The 17,668-nt window shown below is 46.0% G+C and overlaps 1 long non-coding RNA gene across 2 annotated transcripts in view; it reads left to right on the top strand.

The window, feature by feature from the left end:
• Positions 1 to 17,668, top strand: part of LOC147664099 (uncharacterized) — a 47,134-nt gene that overhangs the window by 16,197 nt on the left and 13,269 nt on the right. For both annotated transcript variants that reach the window (XR_015305189.1, XR_015305190.1), the window contains exon 2: positions 4,263 to 4,332. This is a non-coding gene — a long non-coding RNA (uncharacterized LOC147664099). The remainder of the gene's footprint in view (positions 1 to 4,262; positions 4,333 to 17,668) is intronic.

Genomic DNA, 17,668 nt, shown 5'->3' with positions numbered 1-17,668 from the left:
TTTTTTCAGTGGTGCTAAGGTGTCGGCGGTGTTGGATAACCATAGGGTGAAGTTAGCGGCGGCTTGGTCTGGGTTAGAAGAGTGGGCTGGGGTGTTTAGAAGGAGCGATGAGGAGATCTGGTCGATGGTGATTTTGTTCCAGTTTCTTTGCAGAGTTGGTTGGAGGTGGTTGATGGGTTTTGGCTTGTTGTAGGTGAAGTGAACGCAGCTGTGGTCAGTCCAGAGGAGATCCGTAGTGTGGCTGAAGGAGACATGATTGCTGGAGGTGAAGATGGGGTCGAGTGTGTGACCTGCGATGTGGGTGGGGGAAGTGACCAGTTGTTTAAGTCCGAGGTTGGCGAGGTTGTCCAAGAGGGTGGTGGTGTTGCGGTCGTTGATCTTTTCAAGGTGAAAGTTGAGGTCTCCCAGAAGGATGTAGTCTTTGGAGGGGAGCGCGTAAACAGAGGCCGCAAGGAGCATCTGGGCAGGAGGGTTATTAATAATAGGATTGCAGCATTTGTGGCCGTGAGCTCAGCCTGGTGACAGAAAGGATGCTCTGCAGCTACAGTGTGCGTCACAAGTTTACAAGTCAATGGGTTTAAAGCAGAGATTCAGGGCATGCATTCATTTCATTTGATGTAAGCACCATGAAGAAATGGTGCTTTGTGTTTATTAGCAGGTAAACATGCGTGCTTTCTACAGGGGAATAGTATTTGTATCTGTTCACAGGCTTCTTTCATATTGTCATACGCAGGGCTTTAAGTGGGCCAGGTCTCTACCCAGCAGGACCACGCTTCACTATTTATGTCAATTCAAAGGCACTCCTTATAGTTCTTTCGCAGTCTCATCATTTCAGAAATGATGCTTTGTGTTTATTAGCAGGTAAACATGCGTACTTTCTACAGAGGAATAGTATTTGTATCTGTTCACAGGCTTATTTCATATTGTCATATGCGGGGCTTTAAGTGGGACGGGTCTCTATCTAGCAGTGCCACCCTTCACTATTTATGTAAATTCAAAGAGTCGCCTTACAGTTCTTTCACAGTCTCATCATTTCAGAAGTGAAGCATTTTCAATATTCTAAACAACGAAGCCATAGTCGTTGCTTTTTTATCTGATGCAACTAGGGTGACTCACTAGCATGGGTGCATATTCACGACACTGAGAGTAAACATTCAGGGCAATGGGCTTCCAGACTCTGAACTGTTTCAATGATCTGGGAAAGTGAAGCATGCCAGAAATGAATTACGTCACACAAGACATACAGCAGACACTTAGCAGTTTCCCATTCTTCTGTTCGTGGTCTCTTCTTTGTAACTTACACCACTGATAACTAGTATTCTTCCCTGCATAGAACTGCACACGTTACCTTTAATTATTTACCTTTCTCAAACAAGTCATAAAGCTTTTTCAAAGTTCATTTAAATTATATTGCAGAACTGCTCACCCAAAACTTTTTTTAAAAATTACTAATCAGATAGGAGAAACCTAATGCATTTACCAATGCTTGTTTACATGGTACTATAGTTAATTAGATATTCAACATACATTAACAAGCATTGGCATAGCCAATAGGTCTCGCCTTTGGGACCTTGATGTTGTTGCACCAAGGATATTTTGCTGCATAACTAAATTGTTATAAGGTCCCAAAAGCGAGATCTATTGGCTATGTCAAGGCTTGTTTTGCATTTGTCACCTCGAGTGGGCCAGGTATGCCCAGACGTGGGTCCCACACTATCCATGCCACTGGAGTCAAGCTATCCTGGCTGATGAGGGCTGAAAGGCCGAAACCGGTCCTAGAATGCTTATTTCCAGTTCAGGGAGGGCCTGGCCTGTCAGTTCGGGCTGGACTGTTCCCATTGGGTGCAGGGTCAAGATTGATTAGCACATGGCTGGGTACAAACTGGAATGGTCCAATTAAAAATGTCAGTGTGTTTTTAGGTCTCGCTGAGTCAGCGCGCATGCATTGCTCGGAGAGACTTTAGTAAGTGAGTTTTGAAAATGCTACAGAGTGGCTACAGCCTTTCGTTCACGCGAGCGTGCACACGCTGCAGCCGCCATCTGTCTCCTCAGTCACGGGTCATTAAGTAGGTTGTTCCTTTCTTTCATGGCTCAGTAAGCCTTACAGCATGCTCCTCCACCCCCTCCCACGCAGCCCTCGTCCTCTGTTCAGACCCCCTTCGCTGCCTAGCCTTTCGTCACAACCAACACATAAACACACAACACACACACCCACATACCCACACACACAGCCACACAAACACACAACCACACACACCCACAACAACACCCACAACCACACAACCACAACCACAAACACACAACCACACACAACCATACACACACTCAAACACATAACCACACACACAACCACACACACACACAACCATACCCACACACAACCACACACACAACCTTACGTAACGACAACCACACACACAACCACACTCACACACACAACCACACACACACACAACCACACCCATAACCACACCCACAACCACACACACAACCACACACAACCACATGAACAACCACACACACACACAACCACATCCACACACAACCACACCCACAACCTTACACAATCACAACCATGCACACACACACAACTACAGACACACAACCACAGCCACACCCAACCACACTCACACCCACACACACAACCACACACAACCACACACAACCACACACAACCACAACCACACCCACTCACACAACCACAAATACACACACACAACCACATACAACCACATCCACACACAACCACACTCAACCACACACACCCAACCACACCCACACACAACCACACACAACCACAAATACACACACAACCACACACAACAACATACACAACCACACACAACCACACCCAACCACAGTGGTGCTGTAGTGTGGTGCTGGAGAGTGGTGCTGTAGAGTGGTGCTGCACAGTGGTGCTGCAGGGGGTGCTGCAGAGTGGTGGTTTATATTGGTGTTGTAAAGGGGTACTGTAGAGTGGTGCTGCAGAGTGGTGCTGCAGTGTGGTGCTGTACAGTGGTGCTGCAGAGTAGTGGTTTAGATTTTTGCTGTAGTGTGGTGCTGCAGAGTAGTGCTGCAGAGTGGTGCTGCAGAGTGGTGGTTTACATTGGTGCTGTAAAGGGGCACTGTAAAGTGGTGCTGTAGAGTGGTGCTGTAGGATGGTGCTGTACAGTGGTGCTGCAGAGTGCTGCTGTACAGTGGTGCTGCAGAGTGCTGCTGTACAGCGGGTGAGGAGCTTGAAGGTGATCCTCTTGTTGACCGGGAGCCAGTGCAGGTTTCTCAGGTGGGCGGTGATGTGGCTGTTGCGAGGGAGTTCGATGATGAGGCGTGCAGAGGCGTTTTGTCGGCATTGGAGTCTCTTCTGGAGTGTGGCCGTGGTTCCTGCGTAGAGGGCGTTGCCATAGTCCAGCTTGCTGCTGACGATTGCTTGGGTGACCGTCCTTCTGGTTTTGGTGGGGATCCATCTGTAGATCTTTCAGAGCATGCGGAGGGTGTTGAAGCAGGAAGAGGAAACAGCATTAACTTGCTGGGCCATAGAGAGTGTGGAGTCCACAATGAACTCCAGGTTGCAGGTGATGTTGGTGGGTATCAGGGCAACTCCCAGCATAGCCGGCCACCAGGAGTCGTCCCATGCGGAGCGGGTGGATCTGAGGATGAGGACCTCCTGTCTTGTCGAGTTCAGTTTCAGCCGGCTAGTCTTCATCAAGTCTGCAACAGCCTTCATTCCCTTTTGGAGGTTGGATTTGGTGGTGGCCAGGTCCTTGGTGAGGGAGAGGATCTGCTGGGTATCGTCGGTGTACGAGATGATGTTGAGGTGGTGTGCTCGGATGATGTGGCGAGCGGTGCGATGTAGATATTGAAAAGGGTAGGGCTGAGGGATGATCCTTGGGGTACGCCGCAGGTGATCGTGGTGGGTTTGGATCTGAAAGGGGGAGGCGGACTCTCTGGGTTCTGCCGGTGAGTATAAGCACATTGAACAAAATAAATAGTTCGCCCACCTTTCTAAAAGGATGTACATATGCCAGCAAATAAAAACTGTATCAGGCATTTTCCTACGATGCTTTACTGTGTGTGTGTGTGTGTGTGTGTGTGTTTGTCTCTGTCTCCTATTCCCTGGAGGGAGAGTTTGTAGCTCCCCATTGTAGAAGAGTCGGTCGAGAAGGAGCTCACTGCATTGAATAATTTCTTGGTATACACTTTTTATTAGTATTGCAGGAAATCACAATGATTGATTGTCTCTTTTGTATTCTTCTTTCCCACAGGGTCTTCCACTTCAGTCCCTTAGGTGAGCCTCGGCCGCCGTCATCCCTTGGACAGAAGGAAAAGGCTCAGGTAAGTGTTTTTGCTTTATGGTTTAGTCAAGCGAGGATGTGAGGAATAAATAATAGCTCTGCATAAATGTGAAGGGAGGGGCTAGAGGTTGGAATAACCAAAAGAAAAAGAGTAGCTGATGATTTCTGCTTTTGTCTTTCTTTTCCGTCTCACTTATTTCCTTTACCCTGGGTCCCTTTCACCCCTCTGCCTCTCCGCCCGTCCCTCTCTGACTCAGCCCCTTTCCAAAAGCCCCGTAGACGCCCATGCACCTGGAAGAGCAAAGTCCCTCCGGGGCCGTGGCGTGGTGACAAGTTCAAATTTCGAGATGGCATTGACTGATCGGAAGTCTATACAAAAACGGATGGAACCATCCGGTTTCAGAACTATGACAATGGGGGAGGACCAGTTACTGCTGGAAGGTTTTATGACTCCTAGTTGTAACATGCTCTCTATTGTGGCAGGAACCGCGTCCCGCCTAGCGCATGGTATTCTGTAGAGGCGTTGTTTTATTACTTAATTTGGTGGGGTAACAATGGCATGCTCGACGATTGTTGTTTTTACCGGGAGGTCGGAAAAGATGGAGGAGAAGGACTCTAATAGGGTCTGAAGAGACACTTTTTGTTCCTCTGTTAGATGTTCGTTTATGAGCAAATGAGTCAATGTTGAAGGAATGGGTTTTTAGTCTGACAAAACGTATAGGGTGTCTTTGGGCAGGGGTCCCAACCATTTCTTTAGTAGATTTATGTGGATATCTGGGTTTTGGTTGAGGAAAGGTGTAACTGGTAAGTAGTGAGGCCTATCCTTTCAACAACTACAACCTTTTTTGGCGTATAGAGGAAGGTAGGAGTAGGAGCACCTAGTCATGGACTTATAACTGCTGTCACCTCTTTCCTTTATTGCAAGACATCTGCTAGCTTCTTTGAGCTTTTTCTAGGTTGTCGTGAGCAAAATCTCGCCGTTTCTGTATGCGGTTTCTTAGGCTTTGGGTGTATTCTAGAAGATGTTGTGTGTCTTCGTGTTTCTCTTGTTCCCAGTCTTCTCTTGTAATTTCTAGCAAGGTTTGTGGCTGTCTCCCATAAAGAAGTACAAAGGTAGAACAACCCAAGCTTTTCTAAACCTGGCTTCAAATAACAAAGAGGGCGAGTGGCAACAACATGTCCCATTCTTTCCCTTCGGTGGTTAGCATTTTCTTCATGGTTAGCTTGAAGGTGGCGTTATATCGCTTGCACAGACCCTCTGTCTGAGGGTAATAAGCTGATGTTCTTATTTGGGTAATTTTCAAGGTTTTACAGACTTGTTTCATTAAACGAGAAACAAAGGGGGTACCCTGGTCTGTTAAAATCTCTGTGGGAAATCCTACCCTCGAAAACAGTTCTAGTAACTTTTCACTGATGTTTTTTTCGTGCTTGGTGTTTGTAGGGGAAATGCTTCTGGGTATCGAGTTGCGTAATAGACAATAATCAGTATATAGATATATATTTTCGATTTTGGGAGAGGACCCAGTAAATCCATACTTATCCTCTCAAAGGCGTCATCGATGATTGGTAGAGGTTGTAAGGGAACGGCAGGGGGTTTTTGGGTCCTTCTTCTGACATATTTCACACTCCCTGCAGTATTTATCTACATTGGCGAATATCCCTGGCCAATAAAAAATATCTCAACACAGTCTGGGTTGTTTTTTCAGGCACACTGTGACCTGCTAGAATGGGTGACTGGGCAAAAAATAATATTTGATAGGGAAATCTCTTGAGAACCACTAACTGTGGGGGATCGTCTTGTTTTCCTATCCTGTATATAAAAAATTTTTGAGGATGAATGAGGGGAATGAGGACGGTACCACTGGGTTCTGTGCTTGTTGCCAGGCATTCTGGCTGGTGGGGTCTTTGAATTGAGCATACTGAAATGACTGGTCCGAAAGCCAAGGGGCTTGTGTGAGCAGCGTACAAGGGGGTGTAGAAGTCTCCCTCAGTGTGCTTTTGAGCAACAAGATGAATTCTGGATAGTCTGTGTCCAAACTGAGTTGTTCGGGTAGGTTGTCCAATACTCCTACCCTAACCAGTAGAGTACTGTTATTGGGTAACTTGATGGGGATTTCGGCTATTGGATAGGTTCTGATGTCTCCATGAACGCACGGCTGAGTGTCTTTTTCTCCGTGCCAGTGCTTAATTTGTGCCGCTGCTTTCAGGTTCTAAGCACAAGCACCTATTTCTCAGGGCCGGATCTATAGAATTGAGAGTCATGGGTATGCTCCAAAGCCTGAGGAGTGTTGCAGGTGCTGACTTTTTCATGGTGAATCTTCGTTCATTGTTTGAGGCTCGATCGGAGTCGGTCAGCTGCAGAGCAAGTAATGAAGGGGTGAGGGAGGCTGTGGTTGGAGGCAGCTTCAAGGCTCTGCAGGGACAGGGCAGGCCTCAATACAGATGGAACAGGCACAAATCGACTTCCGGGGCACTCCTGGCAGCATGAGAGCTGGTTGCTTGTCCCCATCCAATCCCCCAGGTCTGGCCACAAAGGAATCCTCTGGAAGAGAGAATGAATAGTTGAGTTCGATGAGAGGGCGTGGAGCAAGCAGAGGAAGTGGCAGAGGGAACCGTTGGGAATCCCCTAAAAACTTCTGGCAAGAGAGCACTGGGTAAAAGGTCAGTCCAGTTGGAGGTGAGAGATTTAGGACAAGTAATGTTAGTACCAGAAATGGATACACCCTAAGAACAAAAAAAATCTGATGATCAGTCTTCCTTGTAAAATAGGGTCCATGTTAAATACAGTTTCAGTTTTTTCCAAGGTGACACATTGAAACTTCTTTGCTAACAAAAGTGCAGATTGCTGCTGGGGCTTATTTATGGTAGGAATATAAACAACTGTGATTAGCAGGAAGTCAAATGCCATATTTTGTGTACGCATTAGGAAAAAATGTTGCAAAGAGGCAGGGATGGAAAGAGTGCTGGGGAGCTAGGGGGGTGTGTTTTCTTGAGCAAAAGGGATAAAAAAGTCCTCTTGCCAGATCTTAACTAATAAAGAAGTAGTCTCTTCCAAGAGCCTGGTGTTCACCCAAAAGATCTGTTTCTGAATTTTATAAAAGGAAAAAGGCGCACACAGACCAGTCCAAGCCCAGCGTTTCTAACTGCCACCCCCAGCTAGTCATTCCAGTCATTCTCCGAATGATCGCGGTCATTTATATATATTCCCACTTTCCGATAAGACAACATTGTATGAAATAGATTCAACGATGCTATTGTATAATCTATTCTAGCACTATGATCCCCTGCTTGAAAAGTCCATGCTTTTGGCAAATCTTGAGGAAATCGCCCATTTTACCATCTTAGACCTCTGGTTTCTAATTCTTTTACAAGAGTCTTGCCGATGTTTTCATTCTTTTGTTCCCTCATGCCCATTGTTGATGAAAGACTTGGAATTGACCATAAGTAATTTTGCCGTTGTATTTCAACATCTCTATCGTAAGACCATAGCATATTCATGTTATAATCACCGGTAATAATAATCTCAGGTTGGGTGTCATTGTCCAATTGTTGCAATATCATAATTATGAAATTGGTCGCCATTGTTCTTCGTAATTATATACGTTGATTACTACAAGAGATGTAATTATATTTTGTTCCTTGTATCGTATTTTGACAATTAGATAATCCTTTTGACTTGGGACGTCCATTTCACTTTCCATTTTTAGCTCAGTTGATATAAAAATAGGCAAACCCCCTCAAGGTCTGCCATTGTTACTTGTTCTCTTAGCTAATGAGTAATAACCCTATACCCTTCCAATCTAAAAAGAACTAAAGCCCAAGTCTCTTGTAAACAAATGATTTGAAAACAGCACAAAGTAGCGAGTTGGTTATTCTGAATCTTTGCTTGAACCCCATTTACATTCCACGAACATAATCTGACCCTTTTATTCATAATTGTTGGCCCCCTTAAAGGAACTTCAGATTGTAGATGTCAATCCTGCCTGACATTATGGAGGGCTACTGTTAGCCAACCTAATTTGACAGTGTTATGTTATGTTATGTTATGTTATTAATGGGTCTTATATAGCGCAACGGCTACTCCAAAGGAGTGTCCCGGCGCTTTGTGCTCCAGACCCAGAAAGGATACTAAAGAAGAACATAACAGTAAACAAGAAAATAAGGAAGAGGGGAACAGAACTCTACATAGCAAATAACCAAGTCTTCAGACCCTTCCTAAAAGCTAACAGATTGGATGTGGAACGTAAGGACAGGGAGTTCCATAACTGAGGGGCCAGAAATCTGAAGGATCGCCCTCCCAGGCGTGCCCTCTTTATGCGGGGAACTACAGCAAATGCTAGAGACTCCGATCTTAAGGATCGAGTCGGCCGATAAAATTCCAGCCTCTTCTGTAGGTATTTTGCACCTGTAGCGTGCAGTGCTTTATGGGCTAATGTCAAGGCCTTGAACATTATCCTCTTCCGTATAGGGAGCCAATGGAGGGATTGCAGCAAGTTAGAGGCACTGGCTCGGCGGTGCAGGCCGAATATAGCTCGCGCTGCAGCATTCTGAGTCACCTGCATGCGCTGTAAAAGGTATTCTGGGAGACCCAGATATAGAATGTTGGCATAATCCAATCTGGATCCGATGAGAGCCTGAACAGTGTCAAATAATAGGTCTACTTTTTTTACCTCTAATAATTTTAAAAGATGCCCGTTGGTCATACCTGTGGGTTTTTTAATATTGAGTATTTCTTATTATTATCGGTTCTAATTGGTTATGATTTTGTAATTTTGTTTAAACAAAAGGGATAGGATAGGAAAGTTGCAGGGGAGTTGTTATTTGTATTCCCCAGTCCTGAAAGAGATTATGTTCTTGCATAATAAGGCTGGCGGCAGTAGAAGATGTCCAAATTACTAATGTTGATTTGCGATTATTATTCTTGATGTGTGGAATTCAATTGATTCTATGTCAGTACATTTAATTTTCTTTAATGAGGGTACTGCATTACACAATTTTAATATGTTCCCACGAGTCATGATATCATTATTACCCCTAGATTTATATTCCGGCGTAGAAATTACCTGTACCACTCCTTCTTTTTGATCTGGGTTATTTAATTTAATTTGTTGCAGGCTATTTTCACCTTGAGCATGCTCAGTTAACCTTCCATTATGATTATTAACAGTTTGAGACCATGATTGTTTATGTAATTGCTTCATTTCGGTTCCCAGATCTTGTGGTAATTTAATATCCTTCCAGGTTTTTAACAAATCTCTATTTGTTTTATCCCCTCTGATGCTCTCACTCTTTGCTCTATTTGTTTCCAATTGTGATGGCTTATTCTCCACCTGTTTATTACATTCCTCCACTTGCAGCATTTCTAAGGACTGAATTTTCCCATACTCTATCATTTTTATACTATCAGCTTGCTTGTTTAGGCATTTATTTTTCATAACTGCTTGTACCTCCGATAGGTCTTTATTAAATAGAGGGTAAAAGGGTTTTGCTGGAGACATTTGTTTAACCTCACCTTCACAATATGATATTTGGTCATGGTTGTTTCCAGTGTTCAATCTCACTACATCTGATGCAGTTGTATTTTTTTCATACTTTTAGAAGCTTTATTTCTTGCTTTCCGTTGTTTTTTCCTCTGACTTTTTGATGGTTAAACTTCCGGAGCTGCGTCTGTCATTGTTGATTGTGTCAAGCATAGGTTTATCACTTCTTGATCTTTTGTTTTATCATCTATTTTATCTTTAACAACAACAGTATTGTCTTTACATTTTATTGTATCTTTAGAGGGGCAGTCGATCTTGATGGATTGAATTCCCACATTAGGAAAATTCCCTTTTGCATCATCAATTATTGTTTTTAAAATATCCGGAATGGTAGCAAGTTTGTTAATTAGTGGGGCACAACTACACTCTACATACGTAGATATTGGCTGAGATTGTGCCCTTACTATTAGATGATTTTGTGTTGTTATCTTCTGCTCAGTTCCGGCAACAGAGGATGCCGTAGCACTCAAGAGATCTATTTGGACCTCCTTTTTGTTGGACTTATATGTTAAAGCTTCCAGAGTTAATTGCGAGGTTTTGAAGAATAAATCCCAAATTGCTCCTGCGTTCCCACTTCCTGGTACCTGAGTACCTGGGCTATGGTGTTGCCCATTTATGAATGATAGGTCCTTATACTCCTCTTTTTGTGGTCCTTGAAAATTATGTCCCTCGTCACAAGAATTAATGAATTGTGGACTACTATTCAAAACGTCTTTTTGATACGGAGTACTCCAACGCTGCAGAGTTTCTGGGTTGCTGTTGTATTCGTCCTTATTAATTTGAGATCCGTTATTTTGATTACATTTCGGCTGGTCCTGTTTTTTAACTGAATTTATTTTAGACAGAGTAAGATCCCATTTCAGTGGGGTATTGGCTTCCCTTATGATTTTCACCCCACCATTTAGTTCATTTGGAGCTTCTTGCTCTCGTTGATTCATTTGTCCCAAATTAGATAGTTCCCCTATCCCGTTAGCTGTTCTGATTTTTACTTGCACTTCTATTGGCATTGGCTGCCTAAGTTGGTAGTAAGTGCCGAGTATCTCCCATTGTTAGATTTGTGCATTTTGCGTCCTCTTGTTGTGAACGACCAGTAAGTGGAATAGTTAACATCTCTAGGTCCGTTATTTGACCCCAATGGTTGACTTGGTCCTTAGTTGAATTTGACATTCGTTCGACTTCAGCTTCAGACTCAGGGTGGCCTGGTTCACTTACTCCTTGCTTAGGGGATATAATATTTTTTCTACTCAGTGGTTTAATCGGAGTTTAAAGATCACATGGGTTAGTTAGCAATGTTAGCATAGCACCAGTTGGATCTTTCATAAAATCAAACTTTGACGTCGACTTTCCCAGTTTCCCAAATGTATGGACCTTAGATGATTTAAAGGACTGTATGTCACCTGCCTGTTTTATTTTAAACATATCTAATATTAGTGTTTGTTGTATTTTTCTTTTCCTTTTGATAGGAGGGAAAGGTGGCCGCTCTTTTCCTGACCTCATAATACACCCTCTAAGGTGAAGAAGTCTTGCTTCTTTCAGAGAATCAAACGGGCCAGTGACAAGACCAAACGGTACTTTGATAGAAGAAAAGCACCTCCAAACGAAAACACCCCAAAGCACACCTCATTACAGAATCCGCCGGTGCTGCTGGTTACTTATTTAATTAACTAATTAATTAATTGATTGATTAATATCTGGCTCCCGGTAGGGCTGTGGTCTAGGCATGCAGAGTAATTCAGGGGTCGAGGGGTGCTTCAACAGGGTCAAAGTCTATTGTCACTTTCCCCTTTGTATAATTTCGCAGATTTTGTATTACAGAGTTATTACAGACTCCAATGGCTCAGCGACTTAAGGACCGATCAACCTTAACTACTCGCCACACGCCACACACCTCTTGCCACTTGTCACTCACCACTCACTGTTCATTGCTTGTTCGTTGCTATTCATCGCTGTCATGAGTACAAGGGAGAATGCTGGCAATCGTTCAGGAGCAAGAGCGGAATCCACAGCCAGTCCCTCTACAGACGGCAGATGTAGGCACTTCCCTCCACTCCTCTGCTCAGCTCTGCTCTGCTCAATGATTGGTGTATACGTAAAATCAGGCGGCAATTCCCTGAGTTCTGAGGAATGATTGAAGCGTGCGATGTCGGACCACAGATGCGCCCATTCCTCATCGGAAATAGGACGGTGAATTAATTCTTCCCACTTAAACATATACCGGGGGCGCGGGGAAAGCACTATTTTAAGAAAGAAGCTATAGATAAATGAGATCAGCCCTTTCATGTTAGCAGCCTTGGTGAGAAAGGCCTCAAATTTTGTGAGAGGTCGAGTAGCAGCCTCCCGTATCTGAGGTGTGAGGGCCCAGTGCATCAATTAGATATACTGATATCTTTCAGTGTGCTTCAATTCAAAGTCCCTTTGACATTGAGCAAAAGTAAGGGGATCAAAATTGTGGAACAAATGTATTAGAGATAAGCAGCCTCCCCTTCTCCAGGCATCAAAGGGTCCCTCATGTTGGGCCGGGGGGAAAGCTGGATTGAAATGGATTGGAGTGAATGGAGATGGAAAAGGAGTCCACCTGTCGTCGCCTGAAATTGAGTCCCATACTTTAAGAGTGGTGCGTGTGGGGCAGCTAAGGTCACCCTGGCAGCCGCCTAGAAGAGAAGGGAGGCTCCAGCTATTTCCCTATGGCACTCTCGTCTTTGGAGACTGCTTAGCCTGGCTGATATTTTCAGGGATAATTGTAAGAATTTTGAATTTAAATGGGGCCCCCTTGTCTCCTTCCTCTCCCAGGGCCGTCCGTCTGCGGTGTGTCCCTCCACCATCAGTGCCCTCCATCTCTTCCAGTTTTGATCACAATTCCTGTGTCGACCAACCTCTCGTTAGTATGAATACGCCGCCACCACGGGTGTGGTGGGGGGCGTTTTTTTCTTTTTTCTTTGTTCCTTGTTAGATTCATAATTACTTATCCCATGTTAGGATGAGTTTGTCCACGCTTTTTGGCTATTTCGCATACAACACCTCGGTGGAGCAACCTGGAGAAATTACCGTTACAGAAGGCTGTTGAGTTTTCTTATGACCTATCTGCTGGCTTAGCAAAGTTGCATGATCTTTTTTATCTCTCTGTCTCAGCTCCGGGGCACTTAGAAGCTGTATCTTTCATTTGGCTTATCTAATAAGAGGGGGAGCTGTTTATATTGATCAATGCACTTCGTCCACCTGTTATAATTCTGTTGAGGCTTTCTGATCCCCTGCGTGGGACCAAGTGATGATGTCATTTTTGCCTGTGGACTGTGAAAAAAAAAATGATTAAACACATTTTTTTATTTTTTTATTTGTTTATTCAAAGTTGCACAGTCATTACATTACAGCGGCATAAGCAATGAGAACTATAGAAGATCATGCAAAATCAGGATTTTACACTGCAATGAAGGGTTCATAGGATATGACCATTTTCTAGTTTTAACCCCCCGGTTATCCCCCCCTTTCAACCATTAAACGAAACCAATACAAACAAAACTCAGTGCTGTAAGTAAAATGGAAGCAGATCAGCGTGCGTAATCATTACATATCCAGTCTTTGCAGTCAACATTGCCATTATATCCGGACATGTGGCACAGTTCAATACAGCGAGCGAGAGGACACACAATTACTCGTCCAGGCAAATATAGAGACACTCACACGCAGAAGTGCACATAGTGTTCGGAAACATAATCACCACTGAAAGATTTCAGTTACAAAATCCTATACGACAAACATCAGACAGGGCCTCCCCACGTAGCCAAAGTCCCAGATATTACATCTACTCATCTAGGAACATCGTCTCTCACCTCAGAGGGAGATTGCTCAGAGCTGGGGGTGTTTACTCTAGCACTTGTCCAGTGTAGGAACGGTTCCCAAATGTCCCTGGGTCGGGAAGCGGAGGGCATGAGCTCCCAATAATTATCTAGTTGAGTGTGGCCATAAGTTACGTCTGCTAACCATGCATCGAATGTAGGCAATGCCCTACGACCCCAGTGTACCGCCACCTGTCTTCTAGCATAAAGAAGGAGTAAGGCATGAAGTTTACGATTATTAGGTGCAGTATCAATTACATATCCCAACAGGCCAAGAGCCTGGGAAGGGTCATCTGCTCTAAAAGGTATCTGATTAATAGCAGAAAAATGGCGGACCAATAATCAGCAAGCACAGGGCAGCTCCAGGCGACATGTAAGAAAGAAGCCTGTTTGGTGCCGCATTTCCAAAAGCTAGAGTCATCTTTCAGTCACATACGATGCATAGACACTGGTGTGCGGTAAAATCTGTGTAAAAACTTGAAATGAATTTGCCGGAGCCTATAGTTAGGTGATAGTTCAGTGAGTTGTTTACAGCAAAAGGACCTCTTATCATCTGTCTAATGCTCCTCAAGTTCAAGTTCAAGGGATTTATATAGCGCACTACTCACCCAGAGGGTCTCAAGGCGCTTGGGGAAGGGTGTTCAATTTTTGTCGAATAGCCAGGTTTTAAGTTCTTTTCTGAAGGAGATGTGGTTTTGAGTAAGGCGGAGGTAAGTGGGGAGTGAGTTCCAGGTCTTGGCCGCCAGGAAGGAGAAGGATCTGCTACCCATGGTGGATTTTCGGATGTGCGGGACTGCGGCGAGGGCTTGATTGGACAATTTAAGTTGGCGGGTGGGTGTGTAGAAGGACAATCGAGTGTTGAGGCATTCGGGTCCTAGTTTGTAGAGGGCCTTGTGTGCGAGGGTGAGAAGACGGAATGTAATTCTCTTGTTGACGGGAAGCCAGTGGAGGTCTTTTAGGTGTCCGGTAATGTGATCTTGGCGAGGGATGTCCAATATGAGTCTCGCTGATGCGTTTTGGATGCGTTGGAGTTTTTTCTGTAGTTTTGCTGTGATTCCGGCGTATAGTGTGTTACCATAATCCAGTCGACTCGTGACCAGTGCGTGGGTGACAGTCTTTCTTGTTTCGAGGGGGATCCAGCGGAAGATCTTTTTGAGAATACGAAGTACGTTGAAGCAGGAGGATGAGACTGCGTTGACTTGTCTGGCCATCCAGAGAGAGGAGTCTAGGATGAAGCCCAGGTTGCGTGCGTGGTTAGTGGGTGTGGGTGCTGTGCCCAGAGCGGAAGGCCACCAAGAGTCGTCCCAGGCAGAGGGGGAGGATCCTAGGATGAGCACCTCCGTTTTGTCTGAGTTGAGTTTAAGGCGGCTGTGTTTCATCCATTCGGCTACTTCTTTCATGCCTTCGTGAAGATTGGTTTTGGCGGTGTTGGGGTCTTTGGTGAGGGAAAGGATTAACTGGGTGTCGTCGGCGTAGGAGATGATGTTAAGGTTGTGTTGACGCGCGATGGAGGCGAGTGGACTCATGTAAACGTTGAAGAGGGTGGCACTGAGTGATGATCCTTGTGGTACTCCACAGATGACTTCAGTGGCCTCTGAGTTGAATGGGGGAAGTCGGACTCTTTGAGTTCTCCCGGCGAGGAATGAGATGATCCAGTCCAAGGCTTTTCCTTGTATGCCGATGTTGCTGAGGCGTTGTATAAGGGTGCTGTGGCAGACTGTGTCGAAGGCGGCGGAGAGGTCGAGTAGGATGAGGGCCACTGTTTCTCTGTTGTCCAGTAGCGTTCGGATGTCGTCTGTAGCTGCGATGAGGGCGGTTTCGGTGCTGTGTTTGGCTCGGAAGCCGGACTGTGAGGGGTCGAGGGAGTTGTTGGCTTCAAGGAAGGCGGCGAGTTGGCTGTTGACGGCTTTCTCGATGACTTTGGCGGGGAAGGGGAGGAGGGATATGGGTCGGTAGTTTTTAAGTTCGGAGGGGTCTGCTGTGGGTTTCTTCAAGAGGGCGCTGAGTTCGGCGTGTTTCCAGCTATCTGGGAAGGTGGCAGAGTTGAACGAGCAGTTGATGACATCACGGAGATGGGGTGCGATGATGGAGTCAGCTTTGTTGAAGATGTGGTGGGGGCAGGGGTCTGTTGGCGAGCCAGAGTGGATTGAGTTCATTAGGCGGATGGTGTCTTCGGTGGTGATTGGGTTCCAGGTGCTGAGGTTGTTAGTTGGCGGTGTAGGATCTGAGGGGGGTGGGGAGGGTTGTTCGCCGGGAGTATTCTCGAAGCTGTTGTGAATGTCTGCAATTTTGTTGTAGAAGAAGGAGGATAACGCATCGCAGAGGTCTTGGGAGGGAGTGATGTCGTTAGATGCTGCGGCGGGGTTGGTGAATTCTTTGACGATGTTGAAAAGTTCCTTGCTGTTGTGGGCGTTGTTGTCGAGACGATCCTTGAAAGCTGATTTCTTGGTGGATCGAATCAGTTGGTGGTGTTTGCGGGTGGCCGCCTTGAGGGTGGCCATGTTGTCGGTGGTTGGGTTTTTTCTCCATGTTTTCTCTAGGGTGCGGCATAGCTTCTCAGATTTTTTAAGGTCATCATTGAACCAGGGGGCCTTTTTGCTGCCTGAATTGATCTGGTGCTTTTTCAGGGGTGCTAATTCGTCAGCGCTGTGGGTGATCCATTGCTTGAGGTTGGTGGCCGCTTGGTTTGGGTCCAATGAGAGGGTGGGAGGGTTTGGGTTGAGTGATGTGAGGAGTTGGTCGGAGGTGATTTTGTTCCAGTTTCTTCGAGGAATAGGTTGTGGGCGGTTGTGGGTCAAGGTGGTTTTGAAGCTGAAGTGAACACAGCTGTGGTCCGTCCATGGAGGGCTGTGGTGCGGTCGAAGGAAATGTGCTTGCTGGAGGTGAAGATAGGGTCGAGCGTGTGTCCGGCTACATGGGTGGGAGTGTCCACAAGTTGTTTGAGTCCGAGATTGGACAGGTTGTCCAGAAGGGAGTTGGTGTTGCTGTTGTGTTTGTTTTCAAGGTGATGTCATCGCTGAATTGAGTACGGGGTCCTGGAGGCCTGTAGATGAAGGTGCCTCTAAGTGTGGTCCTAGGGTCGGTGTGGATCTGGAAGTGGAGATGTTCGGCGGTGGCAAGATTATCGTCGGTGCTGGTTGTGATTTTGATGGTGTTCCTATGGACGATGGCGATGCCTCCTCCTGTTTGTTTGGTGCGGTCTTTTCGGGTGATCTTGTAAGCGTCCGGGATGGCTATAGCGATGTCGGGTGCTGATGATGTGTTCATCCAAGTTTCTGTAAGGAAGGAGATGTCCGGTGACGCAGTGTTGAGTAGGTCCCAGAGTTCAGTGGTGTGTCTATGGATCGAGCGGGTGTTTAGCAGGATGCACTTCAGGTGGTTAGAGTCGGAGCTATGTTTGGAGGAAGTGGATTTGGAGAGGGTCCTGAAGCAGGTGAACTTGCAGGTGTGACAGGGGAATGGACCGTGGGTACGTCCTGGGGTGGCTTCGCAGCATTGTGGTGTGAGCTCTCCAACCCCAATGCCGGAAACAACAACACCACCCCTTCGCAAGACCTCTGCAACTCCCTCGCCTCCTACTTCCACAACAAGATCGCGGACATACACAACAGCTTCAGCACTCAACCAACGCACACCACGACCGAACCACCGCCCCCCACCACCATCCTCCGCGCTTGGACCCCGATCAGCACTGAAGACACCATCCGCACGATGAACTCCATCCACTCCGGATCTCCGACCGACCATTGGCCTCACCACATCTTCAACAAGGCCGACGCTGTCATCGCACCCTACCTGCGGGACATCATCAACACCTCCTTCAACACCGCTACCTTCCCGGAGAGCTGAAAGCACGCCGAACTCAGCGCCCTACTAAAGAAGCCATCAGCCAACCCCACGGACCTCAAGAACTACCGTCCCATCTCGCTGCTCCCGTTCCCCGCAAAAGTCATCGAGAAGACCGTCAACAAGCAACTGGCCACCTTCCTCGAGTCGAACGGAT

The sequence above is a fragment of the Lissotriton vulgaris genome, unplaced genomic scaffold, assembly GCF_964263255.1.
Source record: "Lissotriton vulgaris unplaced genomic scaffold, aLisVul1.2 SCAFFOLD_1464, whole genome shotgun sequence".
NCBI lineage: Eukaryota > Metazoa > Chordata > Amphibia > Caudata > Salamandridae > Lissotriton > Lissotriton vulgaris.
Note: the sequence above shows the minus strand (reverse complement) of the source record. Positions and strands in the feature narration are given on the sequence as shown.